The following is an 11393-nucleotide window of genomic DNA, read 5'->3' as shown; positions in this document are numbered from 1 at the left end:
AGTTGATGCTGTAGGCTATATTCCATTCCTATAAGACCCATCTCCCCTCCTCCCACTCCCCCCACACACATAGTTGTTCAAAGGAGTAGAGGAGCAAGGATCTTCTTATATCTTTTCTTTGGAGTCAAGTTTTGTTTTTTAATTTCACAAGATTCTTTGTGTGCGTGTGTGTGTGTGTGTGTGTGTGTGTGTTGTTATTTCCATTTCCATTGTTGTAAGCGTATATATTGTCTTCCTGTTTCTTCATATTTTCCCTCACATCAGTTCATATAAGCCTTCCTATGTTTGTCTCTGTTGATCACATTCGTCATTTCTTTCATCATGGTAATACTCTATTACATTCACATATCACTATGATTAGCCATTTCTGAATTTGGGGTCATCTACTCTGCTTCCAATTCTCTGCCAGCACTAAAAGTGCTGCTATAAGCATTTTGGTGCATATGGAGCCTTTCTTTTGGTCAATAATCTCTTCAGGGTATACGATTAGCAGTGGAAATCTTCTGAGTATGCATATTTTAGTCACTTTATTTACATGATCCTAAATTGTTTTCTAAGATGGGCATACTGAGTCACAGCTCCATCAATGATGCATGATTTTCCATAATCCCTTCAATATTGTTTATTCTCATCTTTTGTTATCTCAAAGAGTAGTTGTTAATAGTACAATGTACATGGGATAGGAGGTCTCCAATTTGAAGATGCCACATATCTGGGAAAGGTAGCTAACTTACAAGAAGACAGAATTGGCAGCTAAAAGAATCTTGGCAGCTTATGATATTAGGCTGAATCTAATAAGGTAAAATTCAATAAGAATAACTATAATGTTTTATCCTTGCATACAAAAAAATCATTCCACAGATATAAAATGGGGGAAGTTTACAGGATTTGCTGGAGCCAGATCAAAACAGTTCAAAAGAGATGATTGTTAAATTTTCAATGTGAATATTTACACCTTGAAAATTGACAAATACTGTAAATCAAGGTTTGATTTATTGTTTTATTGATTTTCTAGGCTTAAGAAAATGATTGTTAAAATGTTAATAATGCAGTTTAAAGTTAAAACTGTGTCATGGATACATTGTTCCCCATGAGAGCTGATTGTTAAGCATTTACCAGTATACGATTGATAGCAGTTATTTTGAAAAGAATCTGGGAGTTTTAGAGAACAGCAAACTCAGTGTGAGTCAGCAGTGTTCTATAATAGTCTAGAAAAAGCTAATAATATCTTAGTGTGCATTAAAAGGGATATATCTTCCAAGAATAGGAAAGTGAAAATACCATTATATTCTTTTACCATTGGACTTTACCTAGGTTTAGTGCCAAACACTATGGTGTAAGAAGGACAAGCATAAAATAAAGAATGCCTAAAAGAGGAAAACCAATATGATGAAGGCCTTAAGCTCATGACATATGACAATCAGTGGAAGAAACTGGGCATGTTCATGCTGGAAAAAAGAAAGCTTGTGGTAGGTGAGAAGCACAACAGCTGTAATCAAGTATATAAAGGATGCTCATGTCTGCCTCCAAAGAAGCAGATTCAGGCTTCATATCAAAGGAAAGCACTTCTTGAGAACTAGAGCTATCCATAAGTGTAATGACCTGCCTTAGAGGTGGGGTGTTCTCACATCTTTGGAGGTCTTCAAGGAAAGGTTGGAAGATGATTTCTTAGGTATATTGTAGTAGCAATTCCTTTGGATATGAGTTGGACTGATGGTCTCTGAGGCTTCTTCTAACCCTCATATTTTGTGATTCTGTGATCTTTTCCATAAGGGTTGGAAAAAGTGTGGTGGTGCAGGAGAAAGAAAGAGAGAGAGAGAGAGAGAGAGAGAGAGAGAGAGAGAGAGAGAGAGAGAGAGAGAGAGAAGAAGAAGGTTTTGTGGCTACATCAAGCCTATAAAGGAGCCCATATCTTCCACTACTGTTTATTTTCCCTTATGAGAATCAATTTTTTTTATTATTAAATGAAAAATTCCCTCTCTGACCAGAGATTTGACTAATAGATTTTTCATGATTATTTTAATATAATTGGCCTCATTAACATCTCTAAGAATGTTTCCAACCTTACTACTAATTTTTAAAATGTATGTGGAGAGATAACATCCATTTTTCCTACCACTTAAACCAAAGTTTCAAGCATTATAATGATCCTAACATGTATTGAGTTTTTTTTTTTGTTAAATAAGCATTGTACAGTATTAGGATCATTCATCTCATTCCCTGAATGAACAAATGAGTGAATAAACGAATGGGGAATGATGGATGATACAGAGATAGATGTGGAGGGTAGGATGGGTGGTCAATACATTGTTGTCTTGGACACAATCAGAAACAAGCCTAGTGAATGGCCTCTCTATTCACCTCATCTAAAGCCTATCTTTGGTTTAAAAATCAACCCAATACTTACTTCCTTTATAACATCTTCCTTAGCCCACTGTGACCTCTTCTACTCCAGACACAAGCAGTATTATCTGTTTGGAATCTAGACCCTAAATCACTCATTTGACAATGGCTATATACTTCCTTGTATATTTATTATCTTTTTCTTACGTGTTCTGTTATTCTCAGCTAGAATTCTTGAGAGTGGGCATCATGTCTTCTGCTTCCTTTTACACCCAGCAGCTAGCACAGTGCCTTGCACATGGGAGCCAATCAATGTATTTCTGTCATTTGAATGGTGGAATTGGAGATGTCCTAGATAGACATCTGTGTGTCCCTCAACACACAGAAAAAAAGAACAGTGGAAGAGCCTAAAGAGAAAACATTCTTCCATACCAGTAGCTGGCAGGAGGTTGTGGGTAGAGGAAATAAAGGCAGTATGCATAGCAAAAGTTGAAAAAGCGGAGAAAAGGAGGTATTCTTAGTGCTTATCTCTAGTGATAAAGTTATCACTTATGACTATGATGCTAAGAAACAAAGTTCTTTGCAACCTTCAATAATCAGGAGAAGGAACAAATGGATGTAGGTGGTAGCTAAAAATTTGATATTCCTGCTTTTAGAACATTACGAGTTTGGGTATTTCAGGAATGGAAGATCATTCAGCCTAAATGAGCCTAGGAAAAGATGATCTCATCACCTCTACGATCAAGAAGGAGTAGGAAAACTCAGCAATGCATAGGAAAGGAAGTAGTTCAGAGAGCTGAAATGAGACATAGCCACATGTCAGAAATAGCATATGCAGGCTGTGATTTTCTTTCCACTCTACCCTCTCTGCTGAGTCAACCAACCTGAGTTCTAGTCCTGACTTTGACACTAATTAAGTTAAATGTGTGACCTTGAGTGAAAAGTATCATGGCTGACCTCAGATGCAGGAAGACCTTGGTTCAAGTCCTCTATCTTACAACTACTGGCCTGGTGATCCTAGGTAATTCATTTAACCTCTCAGTGCCTCCAGGACTATAAGTTGCAAAGAAAGTTCTGATCTACATTGATAAGAGGGAATTTCCTCATCCAGGAGATCCTTATAGCAATGAAATTAGGGGGTTAGTCCTTGCCTCTCTGACAATGAGCAAGTCAGTTTACCATCTGGACCCCACTTTTCTCATCTACAAACTGATTCTATACAGTCAAATGGCAGATATCTGCTTTAAAATGCAACCCATACAAGATCTTATCTGAAACCATGTTCAACCGTTTTAACTCCAGCAGATGTGTATGAATGTGTAAGTTCTCAACTTTTTTCAGATACATACTATAACTCCCTTTATCCCTGCTACTCACTTTTCCCTATCCTTCAAACACCCACCCAGAGGCAAACTACTTAAAATGAACCATTCTGGTTTGAGTGAGAGAACATCTTTTCAATGAAAATCTAACTTGGCTTCAGGTGAAAGATTAGTGCATTGAAAGGGTAAGTTCCTTGTTTTATCTCGGTAATATAAGTCTGTTTGGAGATTCTTTCAAACTTCTATAATTCTACAAACCCATCCTTTTAAGCTTCTGGTTTGCTGCAGAGTGAGTGGAAAGGGTAGATATTAGTGTTAAAGATACCTATTAAGAATCCAGAGTTTGACCCTAAGCATAGGAAGAGTAACAAGTAACATATGTGGTATGATCTGAGAGACACCAGGAAGGTTATTCTCTTGCTTCCAATTTCTCCTCAGTCAGTCTGCCAAAGGGCTTGAAATTCTAGTAGAAGTAAAAAGGACCTCCAGTATGATCTAGTCCAGCTCCCTTGTTTTACAGATGTGGAAACTGAGGTCACAGGAGGTTAAATGATTTGCATAAGGTCACACAGGTAGGGAATCCAGGATTAGGATTGAGTTGGAATTAACCATTTCTATCTCCTCTTTTTAAAATATACATATCCCTGAAATAACGTGTAAAACCTTATTGTGAATGTTTGTCAGGATTCTTTTCTCTCTGACTGAAGAGGCCAGGAAGAGCTACCTATTCAGTGTCAGGGATGAGCTGGTAAAAATAAAAAGCCCCCCTTGAGAGTTTTTGACCTGGGGACCATGAACTTGCTTTCAAGAATATTTTGATAACTATATTTCCTTTGTAATACTATGTATTTTATTTTCTGTATTTAAAAGCATAGTTTTTAGGTTTTGCCAATCTGCCAAAAGGGTTCATAATATAAAAAAGATTGAGGATCCCTAACCTACAAACTGATAGAAAAATCAAGAGATCTAGATATAGGCCTAGCTTCAATATCAACAGATATTTTACTAACTACCTATTATGTGCAAAACAGCAATACACTGTGCTAGAATGCAAGCCCTTTGAGGTGACAGGAAGAGTTTGCATTCATGCTAAATGGAGCAAGGAGCTCCTCAATGAGTTCTTACAAATGTCATCTGGCTGGGAATGTTTTATACAGTCCAAGGCCTCAAGCCCCAGGGTCTATGGCTCTGAAATCCCTGTACCCAAAAGCTTCTACTGAGAAGTGTCTATAGTTCACAGCTCACCTAACTCTTTACTCTACCATACCTAGTCATGTCTAGTTTAAACAAGGATTACTTACAAGGGGGAAAATAGTATGATTTCTGAATTAACGTATAAAGTTCAGGGTAATCAGATGTGGGGATAAAAGAAACTACTCAACCCTATATTTACATGGATATTGATCATTTTGCAAACTACTCTTGTATGCATTATCTCATTTTCTACTCTGCTACAACACCTCTGTGAAGCAGATGGGGCAAATATGATTCCAGTTTTACAAATGAAGACATTGTAGTTCAGTTTAAGTGACTTACCCAAGGTCAAACAGCTACTAATAAGTATTGGTCACTTGAGTGACCCTGGGCAAGTCACTTTACCCTGTTTATCTAATCTGTAAAATGATCTGGAGAAGGAAATGGCAAACCAGTCCTGTATCTCTGCCAAGAAAACTCCAGATGAGGTCACAAAAAATCAGACTTGACTGAAAACATGACTAAATAGAAACAATGAGGGGTGGGGGTCGAAGGAATAATTGAAGCCCAACTGGGCCTTAAAAGATGGGGAAGTTTTCAGGCAGAGGGAATGGTATGAACAAAGGCAAGCAAGTAGGAAAACATTATATTCATTGGAGATTATGTCTTCTGGTTTGGAGGGGAATATTAAGAAATAAGAACAGAAAGGTGAGCTTGCCCCAGATGTTTGCGGATCTTCAATGCCACATTAAGGAGTTTGAACTTTACTCAGTAGGCAATAGGAAGCCAATTAATGGTTCTGAGCAGAGGAGAGACAGAAAAGGCATGTTAGGGAGCTATTATTACAATCCAGGTACGAAATTGTGATGGATTGTGTGAGGGTTAACAGCAGTCGGAACAAAGGAACAGAGCGGTGAGAGTTGTAGGGAGATAAAATCTATAGGACTTGAGAACTAATTTGATATGGGGCTTAATGGAGAATTAAATTTCAAAGAAAACAACAAGGTTTTGAAAATAGTAGACTGAATCATAGAATTAGAGATTTGGAAGGAGCCTCATTGGCCACCTAGTCCAACCTGTTCACAAAAGGAATCACCACTGTAATGTACCCCAAAAGTAATAATGAAGTATCCACTTGAAGACCACCAAAGAAGAGGTACCAGGGTCAGCTAGGCAGTGCAGGGAATAGAACACCAGCCCTAGAATCAGGAGGACCTGAGTTTGAATCCGGCCTTAGACACTTGACACAGTAGCTGTATGACCTTGAGCAAGTCACTTAACCTCAATTGCTTTACCTTCCCCTCTCCAAAAAAAAATTGTTGGGGATGGAAGTTCAATTCCATGTGGACAGTCTCGGGTGGGTAAAGGTGGGAACTTCTAAATCTTAGAGTTCTCATGAGGCCCCCCATGAAACACCAGGGAATCGAGGAGTGAGACCGAGCTATCTCGTGTATTTCCGCCTCTTCCTGTGAGAAACGTGATGGGAGGAGCATCCCCGCCCTCGAGACTGTCCCGGATCTGGGCACACCTATTGTTATCTAACAGGCACGGTATTCAGGTGCAAACTACACGGCCGGAGAGCTTAATTAGGGTCAGGAAAGCCTGAAGGCACTCTTAGCAAGGAGGGGCCCTGACAGGACAGAAGGCTCCGTTTTTCCTCTCTTCGCTCTCCCCTCCCCCTCTCTCCCCACTTACACTTCTGCTTCCAATCTCTTACTGTAAGATCTTTGCCTCCTTGGGAGACTTCTCTCTCCCTCCTAAGGAAGAGTTCCCCCTGCACATGTAACCAGGACCCTGAATAAAGCCTAACCCTTGTTCGACTCCAGAAAGTCTCTTCTCTCATTAGTTTATCTGGTTTGGCCAACCGAAGACCTGGGACAGGTAAGGTAAGACTCGGGTAGCCCTCAGGCCTCTAGGCCTGGCAAAAAATAAAGAGGTATGTATGACATCTCAGGTCAGTCAGTTCCACTTTGGGATAGTGCTCATTGTTAGCAAGTTTTCTCTGACATCAAGCCTGAACTTACATATTTGCTACTTACACCCATGGCTCCTGGTTCTGCTCCCTGGAGCCAAACAGAGCAATCTAATTCCTCCTCAGTATGACAGACCTTCAAATGTTCAAACACAAATTTTCTGTCTCCTATGAGAATGACAGACTAGAGAACTGACCCGTTGCATACTTACCATTGTCTTTGGTAAAACTGTCTAAAAACATAAGGGATAGAGCCTGATATTGGTGGGAGAGGGCTAAAAAAACTTGTCCAGATTTTCATTTTTAGGTTTGGAAGGAATTAGAAGTCTCCAGAGCCCTGCAGATGCTCCAGACAGTGACCTTACTTCCTGTTGTTTACTTATGGGAAAGTCAACTTGCTTCTCTATCACACTGCCTCTTCAATTTCCAAAGTCAGTTATGTGTGGATACCAGATCTCTCTTCACAACATGGCCAAAATCATCTAGCACAGCATGAGGAAAATGAAGAGTTCAATAGTGAAGTGGGATATTGAGAATTCATGGGTAAACTTTTTAATCACAAAACAGCACCACCCAAAGAGCAATGAGTTGAGAGCTCAGTAGTGAGAGCCAGATTCTTCTGGATAAGGGCATGACATAGGCAGTTGAATATGGGGGAGGACAGGGATAGGGTGGTAGTGACAGGATAGATGGGTGAACAGTAAAGACAGGCTTAACAATTTTGCTGAGGGATGGGTCTGGCTCCTGCTGATATGCATCTCTCCCTTTGGTAAACTCCTAAGGCTTAGCATATGTCACAGAAGTTATCTACTACTATTAGAGTCTCTCCTGACTGTCTTCTGAGGTCTCTGACTGCTCCTTTTTCCATTTCCCTCACTGGTTAATCATCCTCCTTCAAATCACTAAATAAAAAACCTTTTTTTTCTTTTTAGCTTGTATACTGTCTCCTTTAGTAACCTCATCTACTCCCATGGCTTCAGTTATCACCTCAATGCAAACACGTGAAGGCAAGCTCTCACACAGAGGTCAGAAAAAGCAAAAAAAAAACAAACACACTCTTAAGGTCTTTTTAGAGAACTCTGGGATCCATAGTTTAACATGGGAGACAATGGCATAGGCCTGCCAGCACATAATGTCCACATCAAAGAAGGCGTTATGCTCTATGAGCAAAGCAGATTTGCAGTAACTCAAAAATAAAATGAGATGCTCAAATTTAGAGACATCTCCACTCCAAATGTTCAAATGTTCATGTAGACTGTTTGTGCCTGACCTATTGTAGAGCCTTCTGAGTTCATATTGGTCTGATCAGCCACAGTCAGACACACTGTACCTTGATTCTGACATAGCAATGTATTTTGGTCCTCTTCAAGCAGGAAGGACAACCACCACTACTATATAAATGATTCCCAGATAAAGACTAAAGCCCATTCTCCTTGGAGATTCAATCCCACTTTTCCAACTGCTTGTTAGAAATTTCCAGCCCTTATGTCCCATCTGTACCACAGACTTAACATAGGCTACGATGAACTGATCATAGTCCTCCCAAAACCTTTCCCTCTTTTGAACTTTGCTGTTTCTGCTAATGGCAACATAATCCTTCCAGTCAGCCATGTGAAACCTCCTCTTTCTCATTCTCATTCTATCATTTGCCTGGATCTATAGATACTCTCTTTCATAATATCTCTCTCTAGGCATACTACCACCACCCTAGTCATGCCTTCATCTCAGAGGCAGTTAGATGGAGCAATGGTTAAAGTGCTAGGCTTGGAGTCAGGAAGACCTGAGTTCAAATCTACCCTCAAACATTTATTACTTTGGGCAATATATATATATATACACATATATGTATATACACATATATATATAAATATATACTGTGTCACACTATATGGGACTAGGCAAGTCACATAACTTCTCTCAGACTCAGTTTACTCATGTGAAAAATTGGGATACCCTGGATTGTTGTATAAAATGACGTGATGTTTGTAAAGTACTTCGTAAACCTTAAAGCATTGTGTAAATGCTGGCTATGTATCTCAGGCATGAAGGCATCTAGGAAGAGCAGTGGATTCAGTGGTAGACTTAAGAAACAGAAAAGATATCACGTAACCTTTTAAGTCTCAGTTTCTTCATTTGTAACAACAAAAAAAAAAATTCCCAGCACCTAGCTCATAGGATTGTTGTGAAGAGTAAATAAGATAATGTTACATAAATGCTGGTTATACTGTTTTTTTTTTCTTTCCCTAGCCCAAAGTAAGATAAGAATTTCCTAATTGGTCTTGTTTCCAACTTCTTCTATCTCTAAACTATTCTTCATACAAGTGCCCAAAGAATTTTCCTAGTACAGAGTTTTGACCAAATTTTCCTTAAGGGAAACCACTCTCAAGGAACTTACAATCTAGTTAAAGATCTGAGATTAACATGAATGAAAAAAATAGAGGATAACCAATCAACCAGCAAACAACAATGAAATACCTACCATATGAGCATGGTTGGGGAGATGGACAGGGAAGTATATAGATTAAAGAAAATATAGTACCTGTCTTTAAATAGCTTACAATGAAGAAAAAGGAAATTTCATACCCTTTCTCAAAAAATGTTCAGTGGGTCCCTGTTATTTTGGTTTTAAGCATCTCACAAACAGATAGGGAAGGAGTAGGAGGTGGGAATATTTTGTGTATAGAAATAAATCTGTGAGATTTAGGATGCCAGGTGTGACATCTTATTGGTGGGACAATCATAGTGCCAGGCATGTTCCTGTGAATGAATAAATAGGCAGCCTTTGGGTTAGCTCCTACTGCACATATTCAAGGAGATTGACCACCAATATTTAGGGGACCTTACTTGCTTTCAGAGAAATCCTTTCTGACCTCATATGATAGTAGTCTGTTCTGAGTACATTACACAAATTTTTAGATAACCAGAAAAAATTAAATGCCATTGAAGTATAACCAAAATGTCCATATGGATTGGAGATGCATCAACATGTGTTTCACATCTTTCACTTGTGAAATTTATGTATCTCATGTGGCCTTTGGACAGACTCCATGTGTTTCACATATGGCTGGTACATTTCTTATTAGGAATGTATAAAGAAGGTCAGGAAAATAAGACTACTGTATTGATAAACACAAGGTTTAATGTCCACTGATAAAATGCTTTCAGCATACCCATCTGCATGGGAAAGACATTTATTCATTACAGAAAAATGCAATATTAGAATTACAAAGAACTTTGGAGGTCATTTAATTGGTACAATGGAAAGAACACTGACTCTGAAGTCCAAGGTCCTGAGTTCAAATCCTGTTTCCAGCCCACAATCCTCATGATAGACCCCTAGAGTCATTGTACTCAAGATGACCTGTCCTCTGCAATATCCTGACCCCTCTTGAATGAAGTCTCTCTCAAAAATTCCAAGTGGCCTCAGTATGTTTAGAGTTGGGACAAAGGTTAAAATACTGAAATTAAGTAGCTGTGTGACATTGATCAAGTTGGTTAAGCCCTCTGGGACTCAGTTTCGTCATCTGTAAAATAGGGAGTTTGGACTAGATTGTCTCTGGGGTGTCTTAAAACTAGCTCTATGATACTAATCCAACCCCTTCATTTTACAGGGCACAGGATCATAGATTTAAAGTTAAAAGGCATCTCAGAGATCATGGCATACAGTCTCAATTTTACAGATAAAGAAACTGAGGCTGAAGAAGAGGTTAAGTGCCCACACAGTTACAAGTGTCCGAGGTAGGATTTGAATCCAAGTCTTCTTTCAATCAAGTCTACTGTCCTATGCCATGAAATGAAAAGACTTGCTCAAAGTGAAAATCCTGGGACCAGACCCAAGCAAGACTCCTGTCCCTGAGTCCAGTCCTCCTTTTACTGTACCATATTGTCTTTTCCCCTTGAATATGGTTATGCAAAAAACTAATCAAATTCTGATCTGCCCACAGAAGTTTGTTTCCCAGCTGACTTTCCTTCCATATAAATATTTTGAATCAGAAGTCTTTCCCACTCTAATGATCGAAGTCATCATTTCCTAGGAACAGGTAGACATTTGCCTTAGTGTTAGAGTGACTACTAGTTCATCAGAGTAGGACACAAAGCTCATGAGATCAAGACAGTTTCTCCTTTAGACATATGGGTCCCCACTCTACCACAACCATGGACTATGCTCCTCATTCTAACAAGACGCCCATTGAGTTATGCCTTTTCTCATACTGTTGTTTATCCTTAGACTGCTCATTATCTATTGACATTCTAGGCATCCTTGAAAGTTTAGTTCAGACACTACTGCTTCCATGAAACCTTTCCTGGTTCTCCCAGACAAAAGTGACCTTTCCTATATTTGTCCTCACGGCATACTGGTTATACTTGCTCATCCACTCATCTCATTTGAATTTATATGATATTTTTTCTGTGCACATGTTCATCTTCCTTGATAGGTAGCAAATTCCTTGTCTTATTTATCTGCATCTCTTTTCCCTTCACCTCCAGCAACTAGCCATGCATGTAGAAAGTTCTTAATAACTGTTTCTGGAATAAGTAAAAGAATGCCCAAATAGATCTGG

The sequence above is a fragment of the Notamacropus eugenii genome, chromosome 5 (genome assembly GCF_028372415.1).
Source record: "Notamacropus eugenii isolate mMacEug1 chromosome 5, mMacEug1.pri_v2, whole genome shotgun sequence".
NCBI classification, from domain to species: Eukaryota; Metazoa; Chordata; class Mammalia; order Diprotodontia; family Macropodidae; genus Notamacropus; species Notamacropus eugenii.
Note: the sequence above shows the minus strand (reverse complement) of the source record.